General features: G+C 40.0%; 1 long non-coding RNA gene across 1 annotated transcript; it reads left to right on the forward strand.

The window, feature by feature from the left end:
* Nucleotides 1–9,898: 9,898 nt before the first annotated feature.
* On the forward strand, nt 9,899–21,937 carry LOC138726751 (uncharacterized). Its single transcript, XR_011338476.1, has 3 exons — nt 9,899–10,474; nt 13,843–13,998; nt 21,408–21,937. It is a non-coding gene; the product is annotated as an uncharacterized lncRNA (long non-coding RNA).

The raw sequence follows: 21,937 nt of genomic DNA on the forward strand, positions 1-21,937 counted from the left end.
ATGATAGCAACTTTTTATTTGCCCTCATCTTCAGTGAGATGACAGATAATGGGAGGAAGTCAGATACGTTTAAAATATACTTAGTTTTAACAGCACTGAGACACTTAACTTGTCAGCAATCCAATTATTAATCAGATTAATGGACTTTTATAAATCCACTGCATCCTTAGGACAATTGCCTGGTTTATGTTTCGTGCATACAGAATAAGGTTTCTCATGAGCTATAAGAACTTTAATATGAAAACTAAAACTGAGAAGTAATCCTTGGTTTACTCTGCTACCACACCTTGCATGCAAGAATGCTGATCATTGCCTGCGTAGGAGCATCATTTAATCATGTTTTTTTCAATTCTGAGCTTAATGCTATTGAAGGAAATCCATCAGCATTTAATTAAAGACTAAATATAGTCAGTCTTTCTAGCTGGTTCAGTACCCACTTAGAAATATATTTGATACCTGCGCAGCCAGAAAGGATAGCAGTGGTAACAACATTAAAGAAGGTTTTGTAAGAGAATGGGAATCTAATTTGTACCTGGAAATTAAATTTATATCTGAGATTTTTAAAAACCATTTAAGATCTATTGAGCCCTCATCTGTATTAGAAAGTAATGGAATAAGTCATCCAGTTAGGTCTCTAGCTTTCTAGGGGAAAGAATTTTTTTCAAAATAGTTTTTGAAATTGTTCCTGGTTTTAGTCTGGGGTGCTCCAAGCCCCTGGGACATATTGCAATGAAACAAAAGCAGCTTATGCTGCAGCATTTTCCTGTTGGCTTCATACACAACTCATCATGCCCGTTTCTGACTGAGCAATGCTGCATTCTGTGTACGGGATTTAATTACAGTATTCTAAACTAAGACTTTTTTAAATTAATTTTGTTCATTTCAAGTTTTCCAAAGGAAGCCAAAGAACAAATAATAAGTGAGTTCTGACTCCCACCAAGAAGGTCGGTCCAATGCAAATTATATGAAAGTCAATAAAGAATTAATAAGTTTCAGTTAGTTTTAGATCAGAACTGGAGATCAGTGTGTTCAGAATTGGACTCTGTAGAAACCATTAATGTCAATGTCATGATAGCATTTTCCCCTTGAGCAGGGATCATGAACAAATGAAATTAACAGAGGCTTTAATATTGATTTAAGAAGGTGCAGGCAGGGGCTCTAAGGACTGCTTAATGTTAAGCACATGCATAAGTGCTCTCCAGAAGAATTTTCTCCTTTTAAATATGATGCTATGTAAGTAACAGGAAAAGCACATTTGTATCTCTGTGCGAATGAACTTGTTAGGTCATAAAAGCAAAGAACTAGGAAATGTCTTGTTGGTGAGAGACCCCTGAAGGGAAGAACATAATAGAGGTTTTATTAGTAATCTTTTCAGATTACCAATTTAAACTTAATTATAGCTCGGTTTTTACTCAGCATTGGACTACTGAGGCTTGCTGATGTGCTTTAATGCATTTGTCTTATTACGTATTTCATATAGTTAGGTTTGTTATCTGAAATGCGGGCTCACTCTCCTGCTGAAGGAAGGCTCATGGGAACTTTTGAAACACAAATAATAAATAACAGACTTCTCTTAAGAAGCTGTTAAACTTTTTCCCTTGCTAGATGAAGTAAACGGGTATTATACCTGGAAATCCAAAGTCTTTGTCAAGTTTGTGTGTGTGTGCATCTTTAATCATGATAGATATTTCTTCTGGCATGAATTATTAGTTTCCTTTGTAGTTTTGTCACAGAATTTACTTGCCATTTCAATCTGAAATAGCCATTTTAATTTTTTTCCTTCCCTCGGCAAGAAGTAAATCTGTACTATTTGCTGATTTGTTTATTACTGTCTGGAAACTTAATCCTGCTCAAAGTCAGCGATTTTAAATATGTCACATCATCTTAAAGCTACATGCTAGTTATATGGGTGACATTATATGTGTTCAGTGAAATTCATTTCAAGTACTACAAATGAGTCCTTTAGTAATACCCAGGAGTCATAATGTCTGTGACATAATGAACCCTCCTAAATTACAGCCTACACTAATTAGATCAGTTATTGCTACATTCCAAACCCTGAAACAATTTGGGTAAAGTGGTAGTTACCTGTAATGAAAAGACACATAGCTGACTGTCAGCAGCTCTTTTCCTTCTCCATGACTTATCACACGGACTATCTGCGCTCAAGTGCTAACAGTCTCATTGCATCTGTGTCTCCAGTGAGACCAGCTATCATCAGGGTGGTAGTTTATGACATCTAGAAAGTACAGTGATCCCCTTGGGAAGGGATAGTGGCCCCATGGAATGAAGCATTTAGGTTTTGATCTTCTCTTCCTCCTTTCAGTGTCATTTATGTGCTTATTCTTCGTCTGCTTCTCTATGTAGTATATTTTGTCTCTTCATTATGTCTTTGATTTCCTTTAGTTGTTCACTGATTTTTTTTTTTTAATTCACGTAAGGGAATATATTTGCTCCTGTTCCTTACTCTTTATGCTCTCTCCTGCTCATGCAGTGAAGAAAAAAAAAAGCAAGCTCTGAAATGCTTCTGAGCAAAAGGCATGTGAATTTCACTGGGGAAAAGCTGTTCTGGACTCTGTGCCCGAGCAAACTACTATCCTTAATTTTTCTGAGAATGGTTATCAACAGGACACCACTTATTTACTCAGATGTAGGTTAGGTAACTTGATTTTTCACTGTGCCAGTTGGTACAAATCTATAAACAGTGCAAACTGCGTGCTAAGTAGTTGATATTGCAGAATTGGAAAGGGGAGCAGGGAAATGCTGGGAATATGGGGTGCTCATTTTGCTTAAGGAAAGTATGGAGTGTCATCCTCTTCTCCTCGTTTGACATTTTTAGGTGGTTTTCTTTTTTTAATGACACGTCTTTGTCGCTGTTTGCTCGGCACATTTAAGTGCATCAGGAGGCAAAGGTGTAGAAGACACATCAAAAGAAAATGGCTGGGTTTTTTCACTTTATTTAAGATTGAATTCTCAAACTTCTAACTGCTAATTTTTTCAGGCCATCCCATGGCCAATCTCTCGATGTGCTATTGAACAGAAAGCTCAGTGGAAGGTTTGTTCTTGCTGCTAGAAGATGTCACAAATTCCTCTGGGATAATTTACTCACGATCATACAATTTTGTTTAGAACTTGCTCTGGAAGCAACCATGGCTTCACTTCTTCTGTCTTCTTGATTTGTAGGGAAGAGTTTTCATATGAACAAAAAAAAGTTCTACCTGTTCCTGCTTGACCTCTGAACTATTTTGCTGGGCAAATACTGTTGAGTGTTATATCTGAGTAGCCAAAGCACCATTACAGAGTTTCATTCAATTTTATCAATGGCTTTTGTAAAATAACCAGCAAAGAATCTTCAGTACTTAATGAGGCTGACAGGCAGGGAAAGGTCAAAAACAAGCAGGAGACCTGTTCTGAATCATTCTGCCTGGACTTATAACTTTCTTCGAACAGACCAAATAATACTTTTCTTTTATTAAAAAAAAAAAAAAGAAAATTAAGGGATGACAGGCTGAAACTGCCTACTTTCCTTTTAGTGTCAGAAGACATAAATATTTTTAGTCTGCGGTGGTTTCTGATTGAATATCCTTTTGAAGTAATGATAGCTGTAATTTAAAGCAACAGTTACCATATTTTCTCCTCTATGTGACGTTCTTTGATGCCGTAAGTATAAATCTGCTTAAAATAGCTATAGCTACGTCTGGGTATTCTACCAGGATTTTTGGAGGTTCTGGCTCTAATTGCCATCATATGTCCCTAATATCACAAACCTAACTGCTAATGACAATGTTGCTGCAAATATTTGCTTGACATAAGAAGAAAGATAAATTCAGAGGTTCACGTTAAGTTTACATTGTTTGCTGAGACTAAAATGTTTGCAAAGAAATTCTTTTCAATTAGCATAAATACTGTTCCAGGGCTGCTTGGCCCTGGCCATGTATTCTGCTGTTAAGGGTTATTGTATTATGATCTAACGCAGCACCAGAAAATCACTGACATTTAGGGGCAATTACAAAAATATTTTGCTATAATATAATTTCAGACTTGGTTGTTGCCTTATACAAATACGTACATATTCATATGGACATATTTTTTTTCCAAAAGAATCAATGCTACTTGAAAAAAAATATAATTTGAGGGTAAATGGAGGTTCACAGGCACCTTTCTCTTCCTGTTAATTCTGTTAGCTCCTAGTTTCCATTTGATACTATTGCAGTTAGAAAAGAAACTGTTTCTAAGCATACTCACTTTAAGAGCAGGTCAGTATTAACCTGGTGCATTATATAAAACAGTGGAAAGACACAATGCATTAAATATTGAATATTTTAATTAACTTATTTAGTATTTTCTGTTTTAATAATAAGCCTTTCATTATTTGAATGAGTTGTCATGTTTATGTTTTGGCATAAGGGAATAGAAATTATTTTTTAAAACCCAAACCTACAGAGGCACCTCCCTCAGGATAAATTAAGGAGTACCAGCTCAGAAGGGAGTGTTTGCATGGATGGGAAAAAAGCTGGACAGATGGTAAAAGGGAACAAGACAGTTGTAATTTATTATGATAAAGCCCATCAAGATGACTGTCACAGCTCACCACATTCTTCACAGTTTGTTGTTGAATATACTTCCTCTGTCTCTGTGTTGTTCGTTCCAGGCAAGACCACCAAATTCCACTTGCCTCCCTTGGTAGGACACACTCTGTGTTTTTATGACCTGATGCTTCCTCCTAATTACAAGAAGTTCAAATCCATGATAGCTCCACTGACTTTAAAAGTAAATGTATAACTTTATAAACAAGGTAGGTCAGAAACAAGAAGCAGTCCCGCAGCAGCAGCGTACTTCTCAGCAAGGGCTAGTCTTTTCCTTCCTTGATAAATGAAACACAGGGCAATTTGCACTGGTGTCACTGGGACTCACATAAGTGCTCCAGATCTCCAGCACCTCTCACCCACATTTATAACAGAGCAACAGCAAAATAATACTCCTAGTTGATTTGGTAATGTAATGAGTAATTCTCATGCACAACAGTGGAGAAATCAGGCCTGTACTTCTAGAGTATAAAATTACTGATAATTCTCTCTTTCCACAGCTATCAGATGTAACTGAGATATGGAGGCATGAGGTTTCAGCTTCATGGCTCTGTTCCTGGACTCTGGTCTTTCACAGTATGCAAAGTCATGATCTTACCACTCAGGAAACTGATTTCTTCAGAAATTCTTCAGAGATTCAAAGTGCAGATAGGACAGCATGCTAAGTCCTGTGCCTGAACTGATTGCAGACAAATTCAGGTAAGTGGATGGGAAAGTCTATAACTGTTTCGTTTGTGTCCACTGAGGATTTTGCTCAGTCTGGTGTGATGAATCAAAAACTGCTTTCATTGTATAGACAAGAAATCGTGCATCCAGTTCTTAAAACCCCATTTGAAAGAGACTTAGTCATCAGTCCCGCCCGACAGCAAGGTAAGTGTCAGCTTCAAGATTCCAGGCAACAAGGGACAGGTTTTGGTGTCTCCTGGCACCCTCTGGATCTGTCCTGAGAAGGCTGTGGAGAGAACTGTGATGTCCCAGACCTCAGGTTAAAGACAATGTGGCAATCTAACAGCAGTCTGAGGTTTGCTAATGAGCTGCCCCTCTGGGAAATGAAAGGCTTGTTGAGCTGGGGAGTGCCCTCCATGGTTCCAGTAAATTCTTTAGACTGTGCATTGTTGTGACTGGGGCAAGGTTTCTCTGCTGAGGAAAGAACTGAGCAGGACTTATACTAAGCAATGATGAAGTGGGTAATACAGAAAACTTTTCCATAGAGGAGTTCAAGTCAGTAAGGAAAGATAAAGGATAGTCCTCTATGGAAAATTCAAGCTGCTCAATATTTATTTATTTTTAAGGATGGTTTGTATAACAAATGTGGACCTTCAGGAAGATCAGCATGTAAAGGTTGCTGACCTTTAAATGAGGTATTGCAGATGGTTGAGTAAAGTCAGCCAGTGAAACCACATAAAAAATGAGACAAGCAGAAAACAGATAGGTAGAAAAAAAGATAGTTGTTTGATGCTTTCTGGATGGGGAAGTTCCAGCTGTTTAAGCATCTGCTTGATGAAGGATAACCACCTGCTTGAGACCAAACTTGCAGAGGGCAGTGGACCAGAGGCCGCTTGTGCAGGAAGTGGGCAGATGATACACCAAATGTGCAGCAGAGATCTGGTGATGCTGCAGGTCAAGGGACAAGCCAGATCACAGGAGGACATTAGAGCTGATGCACAGCTGGCTTCTGCAACCATTTTTACCGTGAGGCAAGAAAAGGCAATGAATTTTCCAAAAAGTAAGTCTTTTCTAGAAGGAGTTTTGCTTCACTTTTAGCAATTAGAATCATAGAATAACCAGGTTGGAAGAGACCCACCTGATCATCGAGTCCAACCATTCCTATCAAACGCTAAACCATGCCCCATAGCACCTCGTCCACCCGTGCCTTTCACTCCAGAATCCTCCTGTTTCTTAACAATATCAGGCATCATTGAGACCACCATTTTATTAATCTCTTGTATATATTACATCTTACAACACATTTCTACTATGTGAGAATGTGATTCTGAAATGGCAAAATGACAGTGATAAATTTACAAAATATTACTGGCATCAATCCACATCCAATACAGCTTGTCTAAAAGGAGTAAACCAAAAACCAGTTGTGTGACTGTAATAACACTGAATATTTTGGTGCCAGGAAATTCAGAGGACTTGAAACCATTGTGAATCACTGATGGCTCTGTATACCCTCTCCCTCCAAACAGTGGCATATTTAATTTTTTTAATGAGAACAGACTGGGCAAGTTTGAGGGTTTTGAGGAGCAGAAGGTTGTGCCTGAGAAGGTGCAGATGTACATTTACTGTAGCTTTCATACTGGCATAAATTTATTCATCTGTTTATCATCACAAGTGAACTCAAAGGTTCAAAAATCCTCGCATGCTAAAGAAAACACTTGTGATTTTAATGGATAAAATTGTGGGCAATAATAGTGATAGAAGAGTAAAAAGAAAACACAGTGAAAGACAGGCAAAACCCTGTAACTGGGGCTAACTGCTAACCCGTGTCCAGGAGCCCAAGGCTCTGTGAGTCAGCCCTGCTCTTCTTCGTTTGGGAAACATGTTTGTCAGCTGTTCTTGCAGAGGCTGGACAGAGAATTTGTTGAACACAACGGGATGAGTATCTTCAAGGGATCAGAATCTGGCTTTATATCTGCTGCAGGCTAAATGGGAAATTATCCTTTATACTTTTTTTTCATATTCCTGAAAGTTCTCAAGCCAACATTGTTATGATTTTCCTCCTTATTTCCTTTTGTTCCTATTTGAACATCTGTCTGAAGTAGGGTATTACATACTAATTTGTTCAGAGCTTTTTTTTTTGTTGTTTGCATGGTTGGGTGTGATTACAGTCTTCCACTTCATTTTCATTAATTTGTTTCATTTATTTGCTTTTGATCTTTTATTGGTCCTTATAGTATCTCTGCGTGTGAGAGAGAGCGATGATGCATGTGTACATGCAAACAGAAAAAATTCTGCATTCATTTCTTCTCAGACTGACAGCAGTCTCTAGATAAACTATGCAGTGCTGACAATGAGAATCTTTGGTTACGTCTAATTCTTGTACATAAGCCCCAGTTGTACATAAGTCACCATTACTGTGTGGCATGAGCCAGCAGCATCAACAAGGTGATCCCACCACTCCTGACTGGTCACCCTTGGTGTGGACTCACAGTAAAGGACAAGTTAGTATGTGAGCAGCAGGATGGGACAGAAACCCATGGAGCACAACCTTGAGCTCTGTGTTTGCAGGACAGCATAGATGTCACCCGTGGTTAATATGTTAATAAGGTGCTATTTGGAAGGAAGTAGCGTCTTGCAAGCCTCGCTTGTTCCCTAGATACTACCACCCCCTAAACAAAAATTAATGCAGTTTTGACAGGAACTTCATGTAAGCAATTATTCTTGACAAAGTAAGATATAAAGAAATTTTAATAATGATAGCCAAATGAACTAGATATGTTTTAATGGAAAATAATATCATATAGTTTAGAAGTGGATCAGTTGCTGCCAGTTGGACTTGATTTGAGTTGTAATTAAAATTATGACTTTGAATGTTATCTAATAAACTAATTGCTCACTCCTTTGATGAAAAGAGTGCAGGTCTTGGAAACATACTGTTATTCACTGAAGCTACTTTGAAAAAAAAAAAAGGATGCTTTTCTGATGCCTTACTGAAAATGAAATGTGGAATCTCTTTATTTTGCTTTACTTCCACTTTGAGCCAAATGAAAACAACCCCCTCTGCCTGTGCTGAAGCAGTAAAAGAGAGTCGAGCCATGGCATTTTGATTCCAACCAGCCTGGCCCTGTGGCAGGAATCAGCACTAAGGCATCGCAGTGGTATGGTCTGGAATAGCCTCTTGACTTCATCGTTCTCCCACCCAGCCATTCTTTAGACTCTCTTCAGAATAAAAATACGCCAGATCACAAGCCACGGCGCTGAAAAGCTCAGGATGAGAGAGTCTGCTCAGCTCACAGGGCGTGCCCAGCCATCACAGGTTAGGCTCTGAAGTGCCCCGCTTGTCTCCTGCAGAAGGATGCATCTTTTTTTCTTCTTTTGCATTAGGTTCTCCTCACTCCTGATACCATAAGCATGGTGATACAGCTGTGGCAGAGGATGCCTTTCACCCTTCCTTTCATTCCTTATCCCTCCTATCACAGAGTATGTTGATACATGTGTTTTGCCTAGATCCTTTCCTGTAAAGTTGGAGGGTAAAGCTCTCCATCACACATCATCATTGTCTATAATTACTGTTCTGTCACTGTCCTGGAGAGGAGCTGCTTCTGTCACCCCATCATCAGCTTTCTTCTCATCTTTTTGAAGCTTCACTTTCTCTTGTAGGTACCCAGGAACAGGCTGATGATAGACTCTGTGATGTTTTTTGATCTTTCCCCTCATACCCTCGGATCTTACCAGTCTTCCTTGCCTTTCTGTCATTGCTAATAAATTTTCTTTCTGTTAATGCTATCTGTATGTTAATATCCCTACAGGAAAAGACACTGTAGAAGCAAATAATAATTGTAGAGTCGAGAGACATTACCTTGGTTTGGCTGTTATGTGCACTTTTAGCAATGGCAGTCCATGCAAGTCTTCTAGGTGTATGTCTTCCCACAAAAGCTGTGTTTAATGGGCAGTTAAATGGAATCATAAATGAGATTATGTTCTTATTGAGTAAAAGGTTTGTGTGCCTAAAATAATTTTTTATTGTCCAGTGCTACAGATGGATTCATACACTTTTTGCTCTATAGAGCTATGGTCAATAAGTTGCATTTTGGCCCTGGTATTGTTCTTGTTTCTCAGGCAAGGTTGTATAATAGTCCCTGTTATTCCTTTTTCTTGACATATTTTATATAAATATTATAAGAATGTGTTTGATTTGTACCATCTCATCTAGAACCTTTTAAAATTCCTTCTCAAACTAAAAGCATACCACTGCTTGAAGAAAAATAAGCACAGTACCCTTATCACTCTGGTACTGTTTTCTTCTAAAATATCTCCCATTTGGAAGTCTTTACTGTAATAACTGGGATATGAACACAAAGGCTGGAATTTTCCCAAATAAGAAAGCTTTAAGCCATAATTTCTTAGTACAAAAGCTTCTTTTTTTGTTAAATTATATATAAGTATTTTCAGCAGGACCTCCTATGCACAACTATGCAGTGAACATTCACTTTTGCAATATCAGCTGAAAAGTATACCTTCGACACCGTTTATATTAATGGCACTGTTACAGACAATTATTGCTTTCTTTTAGAGGGTGAGCCAGGCTTGGAGATGCACAAAACGTGTATCTGCTTTTTGTTTTCAGAAACATCACTCTCTGGTCTCACTTACCTCTTTGAAGACCTTTGAGGATCACTGTACAGGAACAAGCCCTGGATCACGGTTTGGAAAAAAACACAGATTGGACATGAATGCGGATTCCCCACACAAATTGGGATGCACTCATCCTTTCAATCCATGATGCTGCCAACTCTGCAGACTGGGGCTCTTTCCTTTTTCTGCCCACTTCTTCACCCTGGCATTCATATTAAGAATAATTAAATCTACCGCATGCTTGAAAAGAAAAAACTGTTGCTATAATACGCCACTACCAACTAGGCTGAGATTTTTCAGAGTAATTTTCAGTGGGATTTGGGTGCCTAACTGCCCTAAATTATTTTGGAAATCCTAGTCTAATAGTCCTTTTCAGGGGTGTGAAAACTGCTTTCTGCAAGGGAATTTTCCTTTTCATTTTGCACCTCTCTCCTAGGCTGACCAGGACGTAGCATCTCAAGCAAACAAGAAAGGGTGTTTCCAGCCTCCCTTGCTTACAAAGGAACATGTTTTGTTCCCCTCCAAGCAGCACTGGTGCCTGGTGGCTCTGGATGAAGAAATCTCATGACCACACTGCTGCTCAGGTCAGTAGCATGTTACACTGCCCATGTTTTCTTTTGAGCTCTCTCTGAAATGTCTGGGTTTGCCTTAGCATTGGCAGTGTTCCTAAACCACTGATGAGACTGCAATTACTAAGCACTTTATAGCTCTAGTCTATGTAAGTTAGGTGGGTTTTTCTGTAAGTTTCCCATGAAATTTTTGTAAAGGGTGTGTAAGAAATGCCTGATCCAATGAAGAAAATACCAACTGATAGATTTGCTTTTCAGCATATATATACAGGGTTTAATTTAGCCTAGAGAAGCAACTAAGAATCAACTATTGTTATGGTAAAACACTTCCTTTCATCTGGAGTTATATGTGATCCCATAATAAATCCAAATGTGCATGATTGTTTGTTAGAAAGTGAAAATTTCAATTAACAGTGTGGCTAGTACTGAGTTTCACTCTCTGCCATTATCTCAGCGTATTGGGCTTTGTGTAACACGAGCATTCAGAAGCAAAACCTGCATGAAATCTTCCAACTGTGAATGCCTTTTCCTTGTAAGAATTTAGTATGAATCTCTGGAAACTTGCTAAGTCCCCAGGGGGATAAGAATTCACAGATCTAACTAACCCTGAGGGTCATGTTATCACACAGATTAACTATTCTCAACCTATTTCTGAAATTCATTAGGTGGTTAAGGCTTTCTATCAACATTAGTAATTCGTGCTTTCTTTTTCTACCTATTTGTCCTTAAATACGTTTATTAGGTCCCTGACACACAGTGGCCCTCCTTCCTCTTATTAATCAGCTTCTCACTTGTCCCTGAAGAGACACCTGAATTTCATATGTTCACCTAATTATTCTTATAATAATTCTTTTTTTAAAGGAGTCAATACACAGTGCTGCAAGTTTTAATACACAGTGCTACTCTATAACATTGTATTTGAAGAAATAGTACCAATAAGTATTTTTTTTTCAAACCAGACAGAGTTTTCTGTTTTACAGAATAAAATAAGAGGTATAACATTTCCCATAAGCCGGCAATGCCAGTGATTATGTTATAGACACAACGTAGTAAATAAGAGTGAGATTCTGTAGGAAGTCACCAAGGGTTAAACTAATATACGCAACGGACAATGGTTGCATATGAAGGTAGCCAGCACATTTGGGGCAAATCCCATTAGCTGCACATTTTTATGAAAGTAAAGCCTCATGAAGGGGTTGCCTATGAACAAATGACTGACAGAGGCTTCTTGTGTCATTGAGTCCTGTCTCTGGTTAATACAGACACCATATCATGTAATATCTAAAATTAATTTATCAAGTTGATCTGAAATCAAATAAAGGCTTGTTTGGGGTTTTAGGATTTTTGATTTGTTGATTCGGGTGGGTTTTTTGCTGTCACAGAACCTCCCTGTTCTGATGGTTTAGGACCATATTTTAGTTTCCAGGTATTCATGGTTCATTTACATCCACTTCTTCATGTGCCAGCATTATCCTATAATTTCTAGTCTGTATCCTGTGGTACCAGGCACAGGAAAAGCTCGGCTTACTCACTGGTCTTGTAGTAAGAACAGGTTGCAATACTTCTGTGTATGAAGATTTCAAAGGATCCTGCGAAGATGGTCCAGGTGACCCTCATTCTTATACCTTGGGAAACATCTCTGTAAAAAAGTTTTGTTTCCTTCCTAAGAAGCTAGGGCATAAATATTTTTCTCTTCCAGAAAGCTTCTGCAAAACGATAGTCTGCTCTTACACCAAACCATTTAATAAGTTTAATTAAATGGAAGCTTATGATAATTAAACCAAAAGCCTAAGGGCCCTGTTCTGTGAGGACTTATTCCTTGCATAAGACCAATTTCCATATAATTTAGACAACAAAATAGCGGAACAGTGCTCTGCCATCTAATTTATATGAAATTGGTATTCTCCAGCCCAGATTTATATTACACCGTAAACACACTTCTTGTATCTTAGCAGAAGTGAGATAGCTCCAGTACAAGTACTGGAGCAGAAGAGAAATAAAAGATGTTTAAAGGGACCCACCCCCCCTCCCCTTTAAAAAAAAAAAAATTGAATGCACAAATTAAAACCCTAATCTGATAAACTCTGCATGAGGATCAAATATCCTTAAACAAATTCTCTAACATAGGCGGGTACGTGTAGGTTCTTCTTTCATAACAAATTTGCATATTTGCTACTTCTGGGTGTTTTCTTGAACTAATGTTTGTGATCAATGGTAGAGAAAACCCACGCTCCGTATTTTGGAATTCCTTAACGTCTCCCTGAGTGTCCCAAAGGAACGGTACCGTGCATTATCTCCTCCGCCACCTGTATTTTTATTGCACTTCAAAACAAAGCTCCAATACTACAAAGAATCAATGGGGCCTGATTCTTCACTGCCTTACACCAAGTTTGCACAGCCTGCTGCAGACAAAGCCATTCCTTTCGCTTGCAACTGAAATGGTGGGGAAAGTCCTCAGCCCTCCCCACCCACCAGCAAAAAGAATAGCAGGTTTTGGTCCTCTCCCAGTGTCCTCCTGCAGACACAGGCCCTAGAAATACAGAAAATCCATGTGGACAGGGGAACAGGGACCCTTTCTATTCTCCTCTGCTCCCGCCTGCAGCACAGCTGATAACTGAGACCTTGGTATTTGATGGCTTTACTGCCCAAGCTGCTCTGTTTTGGGATGTTCAGGGTCTTTTTTTTTTTTTTTCCTTTTAAGGAGACTGAAGTTGTTGGGTTCCCCTTACAGAGGGAGGTTAATTTTGTGCCAGCTTATTCCACAAGAAAGCTGTGGTCCCATGTTGTGAGAAGCTATAGGTCAGACAGTTGTAGAAAAGGTGAAAGCATTTTTGAACAGGCTGGACACCAAATGCTCCCATGCACAACTAGTTCCTATTAGATACTGGTGATTAATTGCTCAGGGTTGGAAGATAACCAGGTCAGACCCTTATGAGACACACACTTCCCACTGACAGTCAAATAGCAGATACCATATGCAAAGTCTATTTGTAACAGGGAGACATCATCTTGTGTACGGTAAATGAGTTTGTCATTATAGTTTGTAATGCTTATCCCTCTATTTCCAAATCTTCAAGTTGCTGTCTGCCGTAACACTGACCTGCTGTTTTTCTTGGGCTACAGAGTAAATGCAAGACCCAGGGGTTAAAATTCAGCCCAGATGAGTCAGAATTATTCTCTATAAGACAAGGCATCTGGAAGATCTCACCCCGTTGATGACTGCCCTACCTATTGGTGGGCTTTGACCCAAGCACACAAAGGAGTGTTGCATCCCGAGGGTCAATTTTGACAGCACTGAACATGGAAACCTATTTTCTTTACAGTCTTCAAATGTGACTTATGAACTATCTAAAGTATTCAAAATCTTTGACCTTTACCTCCAGGCAGAGACTTCGTCATGGTAATCTGTAGCTCTGTGGCCTTAAGACCAGATTACTACAATGAACCCCCCCCCAACCACCTGCAGATCGGAGCTGCCAGAGAGAAGAATGACTGCTCAAGGGCCTTTACCTGGAGAAGCTGGCAAACTGCATTAGCAAGTATGATTCGAAGTCTTTTTAATTATTGCTCTTTAAAGCCTAAAACAGTAGTAAGTCGGACTTTCTGAGGAACCTACACACCACGTCACATGGTGGTGTTTTTCAGATGCATATGGCAATTATAGCTAAAAACTACAACAAAGGCATGTGAAACTGTCCTCTACTGTGAGACGAGAGCACCGCTCATCTTGAGTAGTCTGAAGAAGTTTCCTCCCCCAGGGACTGTGTAGACTTGGGCATGTGGGTGCCTGGCTGTACAGGGCATCAAGGACAGAGAGCTAAGGAGGCAAGTTGTGCTGCCCAGATAGCTATTCCCCATCTCCCCTAAGAAAAAGACCACAAGCTAGGCAAGCTCAGTTGGTGACTTGAAGGGTGATATCTGGCTTGTAATCTGCCAGCTGACTCTCTGCAGCATCTGTGACAAGCTTGAGGCTCAAAACATAAGTGTGCTGTTTGGTTTTTATGTAGACTTTAAAATAAATAAATTTGTAGAAACTGTCAAGGCAGAAATGGAAGGATTGCATTAATTTCCCTAAATGATTTCCCTAGCAAGACATGGTCATTTGCTATTGCATGTTTCTAGGGTTAGGTCAGAAGTTACCAACAGTATGAATACTACTGTTTTTTCAGAGGACTTGACTACCCACTCTGTAACATTTACAATTGGGATAGCTTCTTGTTATTATTAGCAAGTTTGTCTTTTCTTAACTCAGCTTTTAAGTTTTTAAGATTAGAAAGGTTCTTGGAGAAGATCAGCATATCAGAAACTAAATCCTTTTTAAGGTTTTGTACCCAAACCTGAACTTAGATTTATATTCCACAAGTCCTCCTCTCGTTGTTACAAAGAAAATGAGAGGACAACATTCCCAGCTGCACATGGAAATGAATCAGGTATCCCAAAGCTTCTGGAGGGCTTTTAAGCAATGAATCTGGTTTGAGCAGATTTGGAATTTATCCTAGTAATGGCATGAGTTCCAGGAAAAAAAATAAGGTGATCCCAGACTGAGGGAAGGTACAGAGGAATAGGAAGGAATCCTCAGCACTTAATGTAAGGTTGGGGATGAAATTTAGATTGTGAAAGGGAACCAGAGGAGAATGAGAAGACTGGAGAGGTGGTGGTCTTTCTATGATACCTACTGCAACTCCACTGAGCTTAGCTCACATGAAATGTTTGCTGAGACCTCTGTATGTAGTGCTGAATGCTGCAGATGCATCCATCATGAGAAATAGTAGTATTAATTTATTCTAAGCACACCTCTGTAGAGGTCTGAGCTAATTTTTTATCCTTTTGAATAGATTCATTATTACGAGGAAGTTTCTACTGAAAAAAAATTAAAAAAAATTGTCAGCCCCAGTGTCCAGAAAACACAAATCTCTTATGTACCATGTGGTTGTAGATGTGGTTCTAGCATCCCTCATAAACTCCATAAAGAGTAAGAAAAGACATTTGCACCTCAGTTACAAAACTCAGACAAGCAAGCTACCATGCTTTGCTGATAGTGAAAGGTCCACATTTCAGGCTAGGCTCAGGCCTTGGGTAAGCGTGTGTAACTTCCACAGACACAAACAGCATCTCCTCCCTCTTACATCTAGTCTGAATTTGGCCCATAGCATTTGTTAAACGGCCCAGAAAAACACACGTTTATCTTACAAGAGCAAAGTAGTCTGGTATGAATAAAGAAACTAGATATAGGCTGAACAGAGACATATGGAACTGAGTTTCTAGGCAAAAAGTAGACCTGGTCATGGCATTCCTAGCTCCAGGTCTCACCATCTGGTTTCAGACGTGTTTCCCAAAAGTTAGTATACAAGTAAAGTACAAAATATGTTGTCTTAGTTCACACGTAGTACTGAGATTCCAAACTCCAATGATAAATAATGTACAAAGGTGTGAAAGTACAATTCTGTTTGTCCTGGGCCTCTTGTTAGGGAGCTGTGAGGGACAAGGAGCAAAGCTCTTCCGCAGAGCTGCCTCTCGCGCCGGCGTGCAAGGCACAGGCAGCACCCAGAGAGTCGCTTGGCCAAACACCCCACGTGCCACCAGCTGCCCCCAGTCCCAGTGCACTGAGCCTCCTTTCATGGGGAGCATTTCATGTTCCAGCACCTCGAACACACAGAGCCTTTACTAGGATGTTGTTACCTTGCTGTTACTTTACACTTCCTTACCAAAAAGCTTCAAAGTCTATTTTTTTAACATATATTTATTAAAACTTTCTTGCACTATTCAAAAGAATATTTGAATGTCCACTCGAAACCCCACTGCCTGATGACTGCCAACTTGCCAAAGAAAGGAGGTGAGGGAGGCTTTGCTTTGGGAGGGGGGGCAGAGAAAATAAAGAGAAATCAGTCCAGCTTCAAAGGGCGCATTTCCATAATTGCCCTGTAACTTTGGCAAAATAAATCTGAAGGGCTGAGAAAGGCACAATCTCTCAGATGAGTGCACTACAAAAGCCCCAGAGATCCACAGTCCCACTTGTTACCATTCTAATTCAGTGAGAGAATTCTGTCCCTAACCTCAGTAACAAAAGCCATGAAATCACCGTCCTCCCATTTCGATAGCCCGTTCCCAAAGAATAAGACCTTATCCAGCCTTTGTCTCCATCCTGCCCATGGACACTTGGTACAAGCCAGAATAGCGTAAAGGGGGAGAACAACTGGTAGAGGTTTTCCATACCGACAATTTGAACGCATGGTCTCAGGTAGCAAAGATGTGTGCTCCTACGTAATGAAGGAGGTGGGGTCTGTATCTGACTTAATTTGTCATTGCAAGCCCTTTTTGTATGAGATATACGTAGTTGAATTTCTATACAATCTGTTTGTCTGAACTTCTCAAATGCAACATGCAATGAGAGTTAATGCAGAAAAGGGAAAATACCCTCCACAACTGCTTCTCAGGCATAGCATTTGTCCTCAGTACTACATGATGTTTACAAAAGCAATAATAGTAACTATAAATAAAAATTAAGGAGAAAGTGTCTAAAAGAGCTTTGCTGGCACAGCCAGAGTCCCAACTTTGTAATTCCTTAGTGAAAAAATGACTGCTGAATGTGAATAGTGGGTCTTTTACAGCAAAGGCCCAATCTCTCGTCATTTGGCCCCTCTCTGACTTTTTTATTTTCTCAGTAAGACAAGCTTTTGTGGCAATGTTCAGTATGGACAATCGGGACAGCCTTATAAAGGGATTGAGAAGGGCACACAAAGGGCTGCGGCAGCATCAAAGCGAGCCCAGCAGCACAATAGAGATGACATTTTTACATCCCAGGGCTGGGGCGGGCAGAGACTGAATACTGTGTCCATAGCAGTGTCAGTAAACAATGAGCAAAGTGGGAAAGGGGTGAAAACACAAGTCAAAACCTTTTCATTGAAGCCCCCTACACATTCATTGGGCATTTTTAGCTCTGCGTTTGAAAGCTGTTCCATTTACTTACTCTCCGGATTCTCCTATTTAACTAACTGACTGATGATGGCTCCATTTTGATATCCAAAGAAAAGAATGGGAATTCTTCCTGAAGTGAATATATTAATTCATGAGATTTTTATTCCACTGTATTGGCAGTAAGGGAAATATTAGCTCTGTGGTGCTGTTTTTAAAGGGACACTGCCATCTGTAATAGAATATTTAAGAACCATGTTTAAGAGGCACTATCCTTACCTATGGTCCTAGTCCCACCTCCAGTTCTTGGAAGCAATCTTTTTCTTTTCGTTTGTCAGTTTTCTATGTTTAGGGTTGGAGGTTTTTGGTTTGGGGTTTTTTTTGCATAACAAAACCAGGCTGGAGTGCTGAGTTGGCTTTAGCTGGTTTCTTGTTCAATTTCTTGTGCCCAAGCCCAAGGTCTCAATGTGGTTCAAAGTACCAGCATGGTTATTTAGCCGATTCAGGTAATCTCAGTGATGGCACCAGATGCCAGGAGGGCAGCCATGAGCGCTAAAACTTGCTTTTCTGGCATTTCTTTCCTGGAGTTACATGGAAACATTTCTGTTAGTATCAGGCTATGATTTAGTGCACCAGAAGAAACCCGTCTATCAGGCATAAATTGTAGACATTGTCTTCTGTAGGAATTGCTTGCAGAAGCCTCCGTCTGAGAACTGTGGCACTAGTGTTGCTGTTCAATAGCCGTCCGAAGTGTCCTGTTTCATTAAATTATTTTGGAATGAGGCTAGTTTAATCTCCTAGTGAAGCTTATGCTTTACCTCTCTTGGAAGCGAGTTAGACATTAACAGAGCAAATCAATGTTTTTACTCCTTGTATCTAATTTCACATTACATCTATGTTTTTAGGCACTTAAATTTTACTAAGGTATCTTGAGTATTGCATAGTCCAGTGTGAATTATACTAATGATCGCTGAGAAATTCAATAGAGTGACTCATATATTTTAGAGAGAGAGAGGGATTTTCCTTTTGCTGTTTTGCTTGGAAATAAGAATAATATTAATGTATTAAACCCTCGGTTTTATGCATGCTTGGTAAGTAATTTTATTCTAGCCTGGCTAGCTGGCCTACTGACATGCATTTTCACCACTGCTAAAAATAATGAGGAATCCAAGTGACACACATTTATGGCTAGAACTGCCATCAGATCCCTTGACCTAATTGAGCATGCCTACACACCTTAGAGTGTTTTGCATAACCAGCTTAGACAGCAGGAACATTTCCAACCAGATTGATTGACATATTTTATTTCTAACTTAAGCTTAATCATGACCAAGAATGATTCATTTATACCTTTCAAACTTTAGGAATTGACACAGGGGACAAGCAAGCTGCAGACTCCAGTGTAAGCAATCATGTGAAGGAAAAAATATATACAGTAATATCATTTATTAACCTACTTAGCTCTGAGGTTGATGTAATAAAATGGATTAATTAGCTTGTAGGGGAGTTACTTTATTTTATAAAATAAATGTCAAACTATATTTTTTGCTGGAAACGATTTGTCCTGAATCACTTCTCCGCTAAATATTGTAATGTATAGAACCTAGAGAAGGTACTGTAAAGTGCGGCTTGATTTTTTATAAGCCAGCTGGACAAGAGCTCATCTTCTAGCAATAACCATACTGACTCTCAGACCAAGAGTTCTTGGCTTTTAAGGCATAAAATACCTTCAAATAAATATCAGTGGTTTCCATGCATCGTGCCTTAAACAGGAACAAAGACTAATAGAATAGACTCTAATAACTGTTTCCAGCATGTGTGTATGCAGCTGCTCTGCGCTGGAAATGTCCTTTAGCACTTTTTAACCATATTCTCTAGTGTGTCAGCAAAGAGACTCCATCAGAGTATTTAACATTGCTGGGAGCAAAGGAATAAAGTGGAGTCACTGTTGATTATTACTCATTAGCCACAAGGACATCCACTTAACATGTGAATAAATGAATGACACCATGTCCTAATGGAAATGGCCTCAGTGTACCTTTAAGCAAAATGTTGTTTAATATCTTGCATTTGCTGAATAGTAAAGAGGCCTGTTGGACATGCATAGTTAGCAAGCAGCCATTGTTGCTTTGTTCCAATTTCAGCGTTTAATAAAAAAACAATGTTGTCTTTACTGCAGCAAAGATGGGCCTCAAAAACCCTGGGTGGCAGCACAGTCTCATCCTCATTCCGCAAATTCAGAATTTCACTGGCATCCTAAAGGGTTAATACCCATAAAGCGAATGAAGCCTTAGAATGTACATGTTCTTCATTATTCTGCTTTACATTCCAACATATAAAACAAAGAACATCTGATATCTTTATTGGTTTTCTTAGATAAAATGCAAGCAAGCTATAAGCCTTAATTTTCTTATTACCATTTGTTAACAAGTAAGATAACACTTTCAAAAGTACTTGATTAGGACTTCCTTTGATTTGTATCTTGTTATGATTTCCAGGGCATATATTTTTGTATTATTACTTTAGTACACTGATTGTTCTGATCAAAGTGATAAAAAGAGGTATTTTAAAAGTGTAAATGTTAACCGTACAGGTAAACCACATCCTCTAAACAGCATCTTGAATGCTGCTGTGCTGAAGCACGCTTTGGGAAACAAATCACAGCTGAGATACACGTTCCTGCCTGGAAAACAGATAGGCTGGGCTGAAGGAGCCCTTTTGCCCTCAAACCTTTGCAGCAGTATCTTGTATCTTCACAACTTTTTCCTTTTTTTTTTTTTTTACAATATAGGTACTGAGGACAGCTGCAGGTATAATGTTAAAGGTATTCGCTATATAACATATCTAAAAAGTCATGATCAGAATCCATTCCGGAATAAATCTGTTCCTATGGGAATAAACCACCTTTAACTCTCTAAGGAAAACAAAAAACAAGCACGCTACCTAACAAGAAAGATTTAGCGGGGTTATTTTAACGCACGCTCTAACGCCTGACTATGAACACTGCGCCGGATCTTTTCCGTACTCGGGTAATTTTGTCTGCATAGCAGTTAGCTGTGCTGGAGGCAGCTGACTGGAATTTCTCAGCTCAGGGGGCTCTCGCCTGTCTTATCCCTGGGCTGTGATGGGCACTTTGGCTGCGGTGAATGGGAAGCCTGACACGGCCCGCTACGCCCAGCGAGCTGCTCCCAGCAGAAGTGGGGCTGACAAGTTGGAAGTCTCTTTTTTCCTGCCTCTTCTTCCTTGCCGACGTTTCCTCCGGCCGGCCCCGCGCAGACAGGGAGGGAGCAGGAGATGATTACATCAATCAGTGTCAGGTCTGGGAGCTGTGATTTATGAATATGCATAATGAGCTCTCACCTTTGAGAAGGACTAGCTAGGGAGATAATTGATTAGACAGGAAAAGAGCAGCCAACAGAGAGGGAGAGGGAGGCCTCTGTGTGCCGTCTCGGGCAGGCCTGGCTGGGGCTCCAGTGAGGCTGTCAAGCTGCAAGAGTGGTTTCTAAAAAAAAAAAAATAAAAAAATAATAGGAGTAGGATTTTTAATGTTTTGTTGAAACACGCATAACAAAATGTTTCCTTACAAAATTAATGGGAATTTTCTCCACATTAGGGAAGCTGGGCAGGCACAAAGGCGGCTTTCCCCCCGCAGGGAAACCAAGTTCTCACTTCCAGAAGCCAAAGGGGCGGCTTTCCCAGGGCTGGCACGCTGCCGCTGCTGCAGGAGCATCCCGACAGGCAGGGAGAGGGCTCTGCGGGAACGGGGAACCGAGGGGTTCTGCTGCAAAGGCGAAGGAGCCTTTAATAGAGGTAGAAAGCTGCGGATGCAATTGTTTTCCCATCGTGGTCTCATTATTTTCTTCCATTCCCTGTAAGCATCTGTCTGGCCACTGTGTGAAAGTTTCTATGGAAAACCCACCAGGATGTCCAGAGGAAGGGGATGTGGAAATTTGCCTCTAGCTTTCTCTCCCCCTACCCCTCCCATTTTACATGCCTTTACTTTTTTTTTTTTTTTTATTCTTTTTTCCTCGGCAAGAACTGGCTAAGGAAAAAGGCAGGATACAAAGTGCAGAGACTGGACAAAATCTACATGAGAAACAATCCATTTTCTAACCACCCACCCACCGAGTTTGCCCCACGCTTGAGGAGACGAAAGAGGGGGAACAGTTCCCGACGGAAAGACAGAGCTGTGAGGACTGTGAGGAGATAAACGCGGTTTCCAGGGTGAGCTGTGGCCAGAGAGGACATATGTGCAAAGGAAGGAGACGCAGGGGGGAGAAAGCAGAGATCACAACGCTGCTACAAACTCCGCGGGTCCCTTCCCAAGCACCGGGCAAGGGGTCTCCCCACCGGAATGCCTGCCAGGGACAACATTAATTGTGAAATATTAAAACACGTATGTAAAATGTCTGTTTACACACACACACATATAGTGTAAACATATATATATATAAAAATCTTATCACTTCCAAACGCCTAGGATTTCAAATGTAGTTTGTCGGCCTAGCGCAACCCGATCCTATAAATAATACATTCCTATCACTATGACCTCAAAATGTCAATACC

The sequence above is a fragment of the Phaenicophaeus curvirostris genome, chromosome 14 (genome assembly GCF_032191515.1).
Source record: "Phaenicophaeus curvirostris isolate KB17595 chromosome 14, BPBGC_Pcur_1.0, whole genome shotgun sequence".
Lineage (NCBI taxonomy): Eukaryota > Metazoa > Chordata > Aves > Cuculiformes > Cuculidae > Phaenicophaeus > Phaenicophaeus curvirostris.